We start from the raw sequence: 13,156 nt of genomic DNA, 5'->3' as shown, positions 1-13,156 counted from the left end.
ACAGATAATAAGACACTGAGAAAAAGCATTCTTTCAAGCTATTACAAGAAGCAGCAATGTTGTCAAAGCATTTAAGAGCCCTGCAGTAGAGGTAAATTATTTTGAAATATCGCTTGTATCTCTGTGCCAAGTCCATTTGCAAAGTGTGGCTGATGGAAGGATGAAGATCATTTAGATTTCTGCTCCATGGCCCATGGAAATTCTTCAGTGTTTCTTGAATATAAAGCCTTTCCTACACACACACATTCCACACATTAATGTCCTAGTAGCATATTTACTCAAGATTTGTAATGCTAGCAGAGGTATAGGAAACCATTAATCAAAGGTGTCTTTCACGCTTAAAGGAAGGCAGATCTGTCTGAAGCTTTAATCTGTTCAAGTTTCACCTACACTTCACATTTTTCCCTCCAAACTTTCTGAAGGAGAAAAAAGTTTACTGTGTCTTTAAGGACCAGTATAAGAGACTAAGCCACCTAACAAAAAGGAATTTTTAAACTTTTATAGCAAAATGTTTCAGCTTCCACCACCACCAGTTGCTCTGATTAAAAAATTGCTGCTTCCAAGGTGGCCATTACAGAGCTTTAAGGATGCTCAGAAGGACTTCATTTGCTGAAGCTAAGCAATCCTGGTACTCTTATCTAGCTTGAGGCCATGCAGTGTTTGCTATGGCCAAAAGATTCTTGCATTGCAGGGGGTTGGACTAGATGACACTCTTGGTCTCTTCCAGCTCTACAATTTTATGATTGTATCTATGCCAATAGATCCAACAACGTTTGCAAAAAGGGAGAATTCTGGACGCACATGCTGGACACATTAACACCATATGGCCTCATCCTTGAGGATAGTACCAGCACTCAACAGTGCTTGATAAGTTCCTGCATCTTCCTTTGTTTCCTGATTTTCCTACCCAAAGGCAAATAAATTTAAACCTACATTTGGGCAGAGGAATGAAAAGTTGGAGGAGGTGGCAGCTGCAGGTTCTCCTAGTCCACCATCCACTGAGTTTCTTTTCCCCACTGAGGACTACAAGCCCAAATTTGGCAGGAAAGTGATACTGCATGCACCATTTCTCTTAGAGGCAATAGCATCTGCACCATCACTTTCCTACCATATATGTTGTTATTTGTCTCATTCCAAGTCCTGGGCACCAAAAGGATGTTCAGAAAGAGGGCTGGGAGTTTCTGTAGCTTCTTCCTTCTATGCCTTTTCCTTCAATTGCTTTTCTTTGCATCTCTCCCAAGCTTTCTCACCCCACAGGAACTCTTGAAATGCATGTCTGAGAAGTCCCTCTTTATTTATCAAAATATTTCCAACGCTCATTTTCACCTCGATACAAAATCCTCTTCACTTTACAGGAGCTCCTCTTTCCACCTGAATTGTTTGCCCAGGCTTCCATCTTGTGTGCTCCCGAGGGGCATGTGAACATGCCGTGATTTTCTGGGTCAGCACTCTGTCTTCTGTCACTAAAGCCTAAATCCACTCCAGAAGCGACTCACTCATCCGTTAGCTGGCTTTTATTGTTCAACATTTTGTTGGTATTATCCAAAAAGCCCCTCAAAGAACACTACACACTTTCGCCCCTGTGATCTGCTCAACAAATGCCTTGCCTGTGTGGTAGCAGAAGGAGCTGTTTTCAGGTCATGTACGAAATGTTTCATTGGAGGAGCGACGGCATGCTTTATTCATGGTTTATCAGCTTCAAGGAGACTGTGTGGGCCATTTGAGATGCATCTTTCTTGCTGTGGTAGGAGACATGGGGTCAGGGAATCTGTTTTGTGAATGTGGGGATGATGTGGGAAAGTTAAACTATGGAATTCTAACTCCTAAGAGGTGTAGTGATGGTCAATAAAGGTAAAGGAAACCCTGACCATTAGGTCCAGTCGTGACCAACTCTGGGGTTGCGGCGCTCATCTCGCTTTACTGGCCGAGGGAGCTGACGTACAGCTTCCGGGTCATGTGGCCAGCATGACTAAGCCACTTCTGGTGAACTAGAGCACCACACAGAAACGCCATTTACCTTCCCGCCGGAGCGGTACCTATTTATCTACTTGCACTTTGAGGTGCTTTTGAACTGCTAGGTTGGCAGGAGCAGGGTCCGAACAATGGGAGCTCACCCCGTCGCGGGGATTTGAACCACTGACCTTCTGATCGGCAAGTCCTAGGCTCTGTGATTTAGACCACAGCACCACCCGCGTCCCTTTAGTGATGGTCAATAACTTGGCTTTAAAAGAAGTCTGGGCAAATTCATGGAGAATAAGACTATCAACAGTGGCAGATTTTTGGGGTCTCAGATTTCAGTGGCACCTTGTGCAACACCAGAATTTAGCAGTCTATTGTAAATCATAGATGTGGAGTTCCTAGCAGTGCTCCCGAGGCTCTGCACCCAATGCGACTGAACCAATCATGCTTCCCTAAATCCACCTCTGCTATCAATGGCTGCTAGTCATGATGGCTATGTCCCACTTCCACTGTCAGGGACACTAAGCCTCTGAATACCATGTGCTGGAAATTGCAAGTGGGGTTAGCACTGTTGCACTCTGGTCCTGCTTCGTGAGCTTTCCATTGGCATCTGGCTGGCAACTGTGGGTTAGGTGGGGCCTTTGACCTGATCCAATGGGCCTCTGTCAAAGGGGCCATTGACCAAAACTTGCATGCAAGGAAATCAGGACCCTGTTGTGACTTGGCTGGAGTTTTCTCTGCAGATTCCGGGAAGCAAGCCACTTTAAAGCTGAAGAGCATCTTTGTTTGTTCATCTAATATATTTATACACTGCCCTTCAGTTTAAAAAGTTCTAGAGCACCTCACGTCAGAGATAAAAAAGCAATGAAAATACATTAAGATAGTATCTGTAGAAACAATAAAAAACAGATCAAGCAGTGGAAGCAGTAAAATCCATAAAACTGTCAGTTTAAAGCAGCCACACAATATGGTGCTTCGGCAATCAGATGATATTATTATTATTATTATTAATAATAATAGTAATAATTTGTATATCACCATTCATCTGCATATCACTGGGCAGTTCACAAGAAAAGCTATTCATTGGGCACCAAAAAAATGACATTCCAAAACAATTGTTGTTGTTGTTTAGTCGTTTAGTCATGTCCGACTCTTCGTGACCCCATGGACCAGAGAACGCCAGGCACTCCTGTCTTCCACTGCCCCCCGCAGCTTGGTCAGACTCATGCTGGTAACCTCGAAAACACTATCCAACCATCTCGTCCTCTGTCGCCCCCTTCTCCTTGTGCCCTCCATCTTTCCCAACATCAGGGTCTTCTCCAGGGAGTCTTCTCTTCTCATGAGGTGGCCAAAGTACTGGAGCCTCAGCTTCACAATCTGTCCTTCCAGTGAGCACTCAGGGCTGATTTCTTTCAGAATGGAGAGGTTTGATCTTCTTGCAGTCCATGGGACTCTCAAGAGTCTCCTCCAGCACCATAATTCAAAAGCATCAATTCTTCGGCAATCAGCCGTCTTTGTGGTCCAGCTCTCACTTCCATACATCACTACTGGGAAAACCATAGCTTTAACTATACGGACCTTTGTTGGCAAGGTGATGTCTCTACTTCTCAAGATGCTGTCTAGGCCTGTCATTGCCCTTCTCCCAAGAAGCAGGCGTCTTTTAATTTCGTGGCTGCTGTCACCATCTGCAGTGATCATGGAGCCCAAGAAAGTAAAATCTCTCACTGCCTCCATTTCTTCCCCTTCTATTTGCCAGGAGGTGATGGGACCAGTAGCCATGATCTTCGTTTTTTTGATGTTGAGCTTCAGACCATATTTTGCACTCTCCTCTTTCACCCTCAATAAAAGGTTCTTTAATTCCTCCTCACTTTCTGCCATCAAGGTTGTGTCATCTGCATATCTGAGGTTGTTGATATTTCTTCCGGCAATCTTAATTCCGGCTAGGGATTCATCCAGCCCAGCCTTTCGCATGATGAATTCTGCATATAAGTTAAATAAGCAGGGAGACAAAATGCAGCCTTGTCGTACTCCTTTCCCAATTTTGAACCAGTCAGTTGTTCCATATCCAGTTCTAACTGTAGCTTCTTGTCCCACATAGAGATTTCTCAGGAGACAGATGAGGTGATCAGGCACTCCCATTTCTTTAAGAACTTGCCATAGTTTGCCATGGTCGACACAGTCAAAGGCTTTTGCATAGTCAATGAAGCAGAAGTAAATGTCTTTCTTGAACTCTCTAGCTTTCTCCATAATCCAGCGCATGTTTGCAATTTGGTCTCTGGTTCCTCTGCCTCTTCTAAATCCAGCTTGCACTTCTGGGAGTTCTCGGTCCACATACTGCTTGAGCCTTCCTTGTAGAATTTTAAGCATAACCTTGCTAGCGTGAGAAATTAGTGCAATTGTGCGATAGTTGGAACATTCTTTGGCACTGCCCTTCTTTGGGATTGGGATGTAGACTGATCTTCTCCAATCTTCTGGCCACTGCTGAGTTTTCCAAACTTGCTGGCATATTGAGTGTAGCACCTTAACAGCATCATCTTTTAAAATTTTAAATAGTTCAGCTGGAATACCATCACTTCCACTGGCCTTGTTATTTGCAGTGCTTTCTAAGGCCCATTTGACTTCACTCTCCAGGATGTCTGGCTCAAGGTCAGCAACCACACTACCTGGGGTATATGAGACATCCGTTTCTTTCTGGTATAATTCCTCTGTGTATTCTTGCCACCTCTTCTTGATGTCTTCTGCTTCTGTTAGGTCCTTTCCACTTTTGTCCTTTATTATGGAAATCTTTGTACGAAATGTTCCTTTCATATCTCCAATTTTCTTGAACAGATCTCTGGTTCTTCCCATTCTATTGCTTTCCTCTATTTCTTTGCATTGCTTGTTTAAGAAGGTCTTCTTGTCTCTCCTTGCTATTCTTTGGAAATCTGCATTCAATTTCCTGTATGTTTCACGATCTCCCTTGCATTTTGCTTGCCTTCTCTCCCCCACTATTTGTAAGGCCTCATTGGACAGCCACTTTGCTTTCTTGCATTTCCTTTTCATTGGGATGGTTTTCGTTGCTGCCTCCTGTATAATGTTACGAGCCTCCATCCATAGTTCTTCAGGCACTCTGTCCACCAAATCTAAATCCTTAAACCTGTTCCTCACTTCCACTGTGTATTCATAAGGGATTTGACTTAGATTGTATCTTACCGGCCCAGTGGTTTTTCCTACTTTCTTCAGTTTAAGCTTGAATTTTGCTATAAGAAGCTGATGATCTGAGCCACAGTCAGCTCCAGGTCTTGTTTTTGCTGACTGTATAGAGCTTCTCCATCTTTGGCTGCAGAGAATATAATCAATCTGATTTCGATGCTGCCCATCTGGTGATGTCCATGTGTAGAGTCGTCTCTTGTGTTGTTGGAAAAGCGTGTTTGTGATGACCAGCTTGTTCTCTTGACAGAACTCTATTAGCCTTTGCCCTGCTTCGTTTTGATCTCCAAGGCCAAACTTGCCAGTTGTTCCTTTTATCTCTTGACTCCCTACTTTAGCATTCCAATCCCCTATAATGAGAAGAACATCCTTCTTTGCTGTCACTTCTATAAGGTGTTGTAAGTCTTCATAGAATTGGTCAATTTCAGTTTCTTCAGCACCAGTAGTTGGTGCATAAACTTGGATTACTGTGATGTTAAAAGGTCTGCCTTGGATTCGTATCGAGATCATTCTATCATTTTTGAGATTGCATCCCAGTACAGCTTTTGCCACTCTTTTGTTGACTATGAGGGCCACTCCATTTCTTTTACGGGTTTCTTGCCCACAGTAGTAGATATGATGGTCATCCGAACTGAATTCACCCATTCCCGTCCATTTTAGTTCACTGATGCCCAGGATGTCAATATTTATTCTTGCCATCTCATTTTTGACCACCTCCAACTTACCCATGTTCATGGTTCTTACATTCCAGGTTCCTATGCAATATTTTTCTTTACAGCATTGGACTTTCCTTTCGCTTCCAGGCATATCCGCAACTGAGCGTCCTTTCGGCTTTGGCCCAGCCGCTTCATCAGCTCTGGATCTACTTGTACTTGCCCTCCGCTCTTCCCCAGTAGCATGTTGGACGCCTTCCGACCTGAGGGGCTCATCTTCCAGCGTCATAACTTTTATATGCCTGTTGTCTTTGTCCATGGAGTTTTCTTGGCAGGGATACTGGAGTGGCTTGCCGGTTCCTCCTCCAGGTGGATCATGTTTGGTCAAAACTCTCCACTATGACCTGTTCATCTTGGGTGCCCTGCTCGGCATAGTTCATAGCTTCTCTGAGTTCTTCAAGCCCCTTCGCCACGGCAAGGCAGTAGACAAACCAAAATACGACAATATAGAATATTAAAAATGTGTGTGTTGAGAGAAATTCACATAGCCTATTGACTTTATTCAGCAACCTATCCAAAGTTGCACATTCCAATATTGTCAGGGTAAGTGTCACAGGTGCAGTCTAAAAGACAAGCTGAGACTGCAACCTTAACCCCACTTTCCCAGGAGTGAGATGATATTTCAGGTATTCTGGCATGCTTTGTGGCACAAAACTAAGCATGGGAGACCCTTCCATCTGGGTATGTTTTAGTAGTCTAGGAATAGTCCCATAATCCAGCATGCTGGCTTAGTTTATTAGTTGCTTTCAAATTTCAGTTATATTTCATACCAATATCTATTACAATTCCATACACCTGCATTGATCAAGTCCATGCTTATGTTTTCACTTGGTTGCATCTTTGCTTGTTATGTTTTAAGACTGTTTAATCTCTTCCAAGTGTCCTTGTTCATGGTGACAGATATGCCATCACTCTGGCCAACACATGTAATCCTCTGTTAAACTGAATTCCATTTATTTCAGTAGCTTAAATTGTCAAATCTAGAGGTGATATGCAACATATACCCCAAAGAGTGAAGAAAACGAGGAAAGGTTCTGTCTGTGGCTTATTATAAAATAATCAAACTTACAGTGGAATCCTATGTGTGTTTGTTGTTGTTTAGTCGTTTAGTCATGTCCGACTCTTCATGACCCCATGGACCAGAGCATGCCAGGCACTTCTGTCCTCCACTGCCTCCCGCAGTTTGGTCAAACTCATGCTCGTAGCTTCGAGAACACCATCCAACCATCTCGTCCTCTGTCATCCCCTTCTCCTTGTGCCCTCCATCTTTCCCAACATCAGGGTCTTTTCCAGGGAGTCTTCTCTTCTCATGAGGTGGCCAAAGTATTGGAGCCTCAGCTTCACGATCTGTCCTTCCAGTGAGCACTCAGGGCTGATTTCCTTAAGAATGGATAGGTTTGATCTTCTTGCAGTCCATGGTACTCTCAAGAGTCTCCTCCAGGACCATAATTCAAAAGCACCAATTCTTCAGTGATCAGCCTTCTTTATGGTCCAGCTCTCACTTCCATACATTACTACTGGGAAAACCATAGCTTTAACTATACGGATCTTTGTTGGTAAGGTGATGTCTAGGTTTGTCATTGCTTTTCTCCCAAGAAGCAGGCGTCTTTTAATTTCGTGGCTGCTGTCACCATCTGCAGTGATCATGGAGCCCAAGAAAGTAAAATCTCTTACTGCCTCCATTTCTTCCCCTTCTATTTGCCAGGAGGTGATGGGACCAGTGGCCATGATCTTCATTTTTTTGATGTTGAGCTTCAGACCATATTTTGCACTCTCTTCTTTCACCCTCAATAAAAGGTTTTTTAATTCCTCCTCACTTTCTGCCATCAAGGTTGTGTCATCTGCATATCTGAGGTTGTTGATATTTCTTTCGGCAATCTTAATTCCGGTTTGGGATTCATCCAGCTCAGCCTTTCACATGATGAATTCTGCATGTGTGTTTACTTGTATGTAAGTTCCACTGAGTTCAGTAAGATTTAATGTCAAGTAGCAACTACAGGACTGCAATTTAAATAAAACATGTAAGATGTGTGTAATTTTCATGCATGCAGATCTAGGGGTGGGACTTCTTATTCAGAGGGTGTGGCTTCAAGATGATCTTGAACTGGTACCAGCCATCAAAAAAACAAACTGCTTAGCCAATTATTTACTTAGACTTCTTTTTAGGGCAAAGGATCATGAAAGCCAAAGACTTCATTAGATTCAAACAAACACACAAGAAAAATACACAAATAAAAGATTTGGCACAAATGTTCTTGCTCGCTTTTGTAAGTCATCGAAACCTCTATTTAGAATAACATGGAAGGGGTATAAAACTAGGTGTACTTGAGGACTAAGGTGGAGATAATAAGCTGCAATCCTAAATCCTCTTACCTAAATAAGCCCTACTGAATTCAGTGAGACTTACTTCTGAGAAACATGGTTAGGATTGTTATCTACCAGCTTTTAGACTTCTCAGATGTTCAAATGTAGTTACTGGCCAACCCCCCCCCCCCCCCGTTTAAAAATGCCTATTTAAAAAAGTGAAAATACCTTTAGAAACACGTCTTTTTAAAAGAATATAGGTTTCAAAATGTGCATTTTTTCTCATATATATATATATATATATATATAGGTACTTGTTTAAATAGGTTGCAGAAATAGATGGATTTGTCCAGCCATACAAAAAATGTAGTAAAGCTACAAATGAAAAATGAACACTATTTTAGCAAATGAGACAAAATGCCAGTGTCAGTTCCTGTGTGAACTGTGGGATGTTGTTTAAAAACCCCCTCATGAACATGTCTTTATAGAGGAATTGCAGAGCAGGCCTTGGCGAGTGACTAGGATTGTGTGTTCATTTGCACACTGCCATCTCACAACTGCAGTCCCCAATTCCTAATTCCATTAATCTGCAATCCATAGATGTTAGAACTGTTATCAATGTCCTAAGCACAACTGTCTTTCATCTCTTTCTCAAATTTATTTCCCCTAAAGAATGAGGTAAATATGAAGCATCTTGCATTTTGGCGTGCTCAAAAGCAAAAGCATGTGTGATGTTTTGCAGCTGCCCTTGTATCCCTGGCAGGTGGTGATCACAAGATGATTTGAAAATTTCCCTGAAGACCTTAGATTCTTTGAATTCATTCCAAATGGACAACACATACCATCCCACTGAGTGAATTGGCGTTCTCCCTTAGATCTTGCTGTGATGTGAATGAGGTCAATATGGAAAATGCAGGCGAGGTAGAAAACAAACAAACAGATCAAAATGAGTGAATGTTTCTATCAAAGAGGTGAAATCTCTTATTGGATGTCAGTTACATGTTTTAAGAATGAAATGGTAAACCAAGACAAAAAAAAGGCCAATATGAAATAAGCTGAATTAAATCAGTGTGTATTTTTCACAATTACATTGTTGTTGTTTTGTTATACAGTATACCGGTATTTAGTGATACCCTGCCTTTCCCCCTATAAACTCTGACTTGCTGTGGTTGTGTGGTCATGCAGGTTCCTGGAGAGGAGCTCACAGCCACTTTTCTTTGATGACAGTTGTTGTCCAAAACATCTGGAAGGCTCTGGGATTGGGGAAGGCTAGTTATATACACTTACCTAGAAATAAGTATCACTGAATTCAGAGGAACATAGTCCAATGGATTTTAGTTGCTATGCTAACCTCCATCCCTCACATGCATTGCATTGCATTTTCAATCCATTTTGTATAGAAGTTCCCAGTGGATTATATTTGATATGGCAAATCTAATATAAAGTTACTAGAGTTAATTCACACTAGATTTAATAAAAAGGCTTTTGTCTTGAATAGTAAAAGGTAAAAAGAAAATCATCTGCAAACCTCCAGAACTTCAGTTGTGGGGTAGGTAGTCCATATGAGCTTGTACAATAAAGGCTTTCAAAGCTGCCTGTTACTCACTAGTGGCAACATATTGGTAGGTTCTGCAGTCTGTACTGAAAACCTTTGCTTTGCTTCTGGCTCTATCTATCTATCTATATCTATCTATCTATCTATCTATCTATCTATGAGAGATAATCAGCTCATGTCCACAAGCTCCCCCCTCCACACTTTTCCCCCTTTTGAGCTGAAATGCCCCATATACACATCTGAATTTATTCTTCTCTGGGAACTGATCTTCAGATTCTGCCACACAATTGCCAAAACTCTTTTGCTCACAGTTGGTTTCTGCTTGCTAATTAATTAGGGAAAGTCACAAGAAATACCAGCTAAGTATTTTTTGGGGAAACTTAATGAATGAGTCTATTAATTTAAGAAGATTTAGCAATTATGCATTCTCTAATATTGATTTCCACTAAATTCTATCTCGAAATTAAATAGATTGATAATAAAACCCATTCTACCCCCCCCCATCCTGCCCCAGTTCCACTACAATAGATCTAATGAATAAATTGGCTGACTGCATTTCTCTGGCACTACAGTCACTTAGGAATAAATGGTGCAATATAAAACAGCAAGTTATAATTGAAATTAAAGAAGGAAAAAGGAAACAGATGTGGGCTGACCTCAGTAATATGCTAATGATTGCAATACGTTGGGTCTGGGGTGACGGGTTGTGAGGTTGGAGACATTTCATATCTTTCTTTTTATTTGGAAAACAGGTTTTTTTTCCAGTTTTCCACAAGGCTGTTGTCGCTGAGCTAATGTATGTAAAGCAGCTACAACAGCCTGAAGTGCTATATGGTTAACAGACAGTGTAATCCACTTAGAGCTGTGGAGCATTGGCCTAGAAAGCTTTTTTTAAAAAATAAATAAATTAAAATGCAAATAAATGTCTCGCCAACCTTACTCTGCCCTCAGCCAGCTTCCACTTGCCCATTGGCTTATTTGCAACCAGTCCGGGGGTGGAGGGAGGTACTGCCTGTGACATCTTGCTTCTCCTTAGTTTATCTGTTGTCCTTATAGAACTCAGCAGGGAGGTGAATGGGGACAAATCTAGAATGAGTTGTGTTTGTCTGTCATTGGCTCTGCCTCCCCCAACTGTTGAGTTCCCAGTCTTCTGGCCTACCAGTCCTGAGGTGCGTGAACCTCGGCTACATCACTTTGGAAGACAGATAAACTAATGCCAGTGTACTGGAAGAAGCAAAGTTCACCAGTGTCGAAGCAATGATTCTTCAACATCAACCTCATTGGGCTGGTCATGTTGTGCGGATGCCTGATGATCGTCTTCCAAAGCAACAACTCTATTCCGAACTTAAAAATGGAAAGCGGAATGCCAGTGGTCAAAAAAGGATGTTTGAAGACTCAAGGCAAATCTTAAAAAATGTAGTATAAACACTGACAACTGGGAAACACTGGCCTGCAAGCGCTCCAGTTGGAGAACAGCCTTTATCAAAGGTGTCATGGGCTTTGAAGATGCTCGAGCTCAGGATGAAAGGGAGAAATGTGCTAAGAGGAAGGCACACTTGGCAAACCCTCACCGTGATCATCTCCCACCCAGAAACCTATGTGAAAGGACGTGTGGATCCAGAATTAGCCTCCACAGTCACTTAGGGACCCATTGTTAAAATTGTGTTTATAGAAGACAATCTTAATTGGCTACAAGTCATCACCAAAGAAGAAGAAGAAGAAGAACCACCACCACTGATCTTCCTTCCCATCATCTCTGACCATTTTGAAGCTGAACAAATTAGAGGAAAAGATGCCATGTTGCTGCTACGGTTTGGTGCTCCCTTTTTAAAAGAGAGTGAAATTTGAAAACAATGATGGGTTTTCTAGCAGAACCTTTTATTCTTTGTTGGCTATGATCATCATTTGGTGTCTGCTCTACTGGATTGCTAAGCCATAGCTGGAAGCTTCTCCAAGTCATAGCAGTGATAGAAAGTGACCACTCATAAATCACTAAGGATGATTGGCTTTTGACCGAGATGAGGCTGCCATAGTATCCTGCCTTCATCATGACGAGAGTGGCTGTGATGCTGATGCTGAAACCAATTCATTCTGAGACCATTACATCGGGTTTTATGAAGAGCTGTACTAGCAAAATAGCTCATGAGATAAAAAGTCTAAGTTTGGCTTTAAGCAAAATGTACTTCTTGCATTCTTTCAATGACATCACATTAGTGAACTAGTTTCCTAAAAGTGAAATCTTCATGGACTAATTCTTCTTCTTCTTCTTCTTCTTCTTCTTCTTCTTCTTCTTCTTCTTCTTCTTCTTCTTCTTTAGAGCTGATATTTCAATCCCCTTTAGCCCCAGCCAGCATGGCCAATGATCAGGGATGCTGGAAGTCCACTAACATCTGAAGGACACCTGGTTCCACATTCCTGATTTATAGTAAATCCTGGGTAAAGTTTCGTGTTATAGAGGCAATGATATTTTCAAACGCATTAAGCAAATCAACGAGGAAAGCAATTTTGACATCTTTTAAGGAATATATATGAAACTTATTTATTTTTTTAGCTAATGCCAGACTAGAAACAGGGTTGGTTTCATCAGCATTTCAGTGGGAAAAAAGAAAATAGTAGCTTTCATAAACGTATTTTCGTCCCCCCACTGAGACATATCACTCCATATATTGAATTGTATTTGTTTCTTTTAAAAGAGTTTCTGACTATTTTATCTGCCTGAAAGCTAAATGCAATGTAACTATATATAGCTAAATGCTTCCATCGCTTCTTAGGATGCATGCCATCATTTACTCTGGGCAAAACAACTATTATTCAAGTGAAGGAAAATATATTGTGTGTAGGAGGGCAGTATTTCTTTAGTGTTTGTGTTTAAATCTGCAAAAAGGGGAAAAAAGTGGTTTCTGAAATTGCATGCTTCCTTCATTATTACAAGCGTTCACATGAGCTCTTGTCATTCAAAATGGATATTATACTCTCGTGTGTGTTTTTAGAAAGCTGAAATACAGCCACAGCGACTGTCATTATTTCCCAAGTAACATGACATTTACGATACTTTTCAAGAATGTACTATATGTGAGGTTACAGGAAAAAAAATCTGATTGCCATACTAAATATAGCACTGACAATGTTGTACAGACTGGGGGACGTAGTCTTTTGTTGCTGTACACAGCACACTGACATGCACATCAGTTGACAAAGCTGAGCTACTTATGAAGCAAGGAGTGGGGAAAATAAGAAGCCCACCTCAAAGCAAAATATAAAGCTGGGTATGCTATCCTTCTTCTGTCATATTTGCATCTTCCCTATGCATTGGGGGCTTGCTGCCTTGGGTATAGTTTGAACTGAAACACACCAGTCCCGTCTCCCCCCTGTTCTTATACAGCTAATGGCCACACCCCTATTTCTGAGTAGGTGGGGAAACAATTGTACAAAATAA

Source organism: Podarcis cretensis (assembly GCF_951804945.1).
Source record: "Podarcis cretensis genome assembly, chromosome: 7".
NCBI classification, from domain to species: domain Eukaryota; kingdom Metazoa; phylum Chordata; class Lepidosauria; order Squamata; family Lacertidae; genus Podarcis; species Podarcis cretensis.
The sequence above is the reverse complement of the archived record's forward strand: the minus strand, read 5'-3'. Positions refer to the sequence as shown.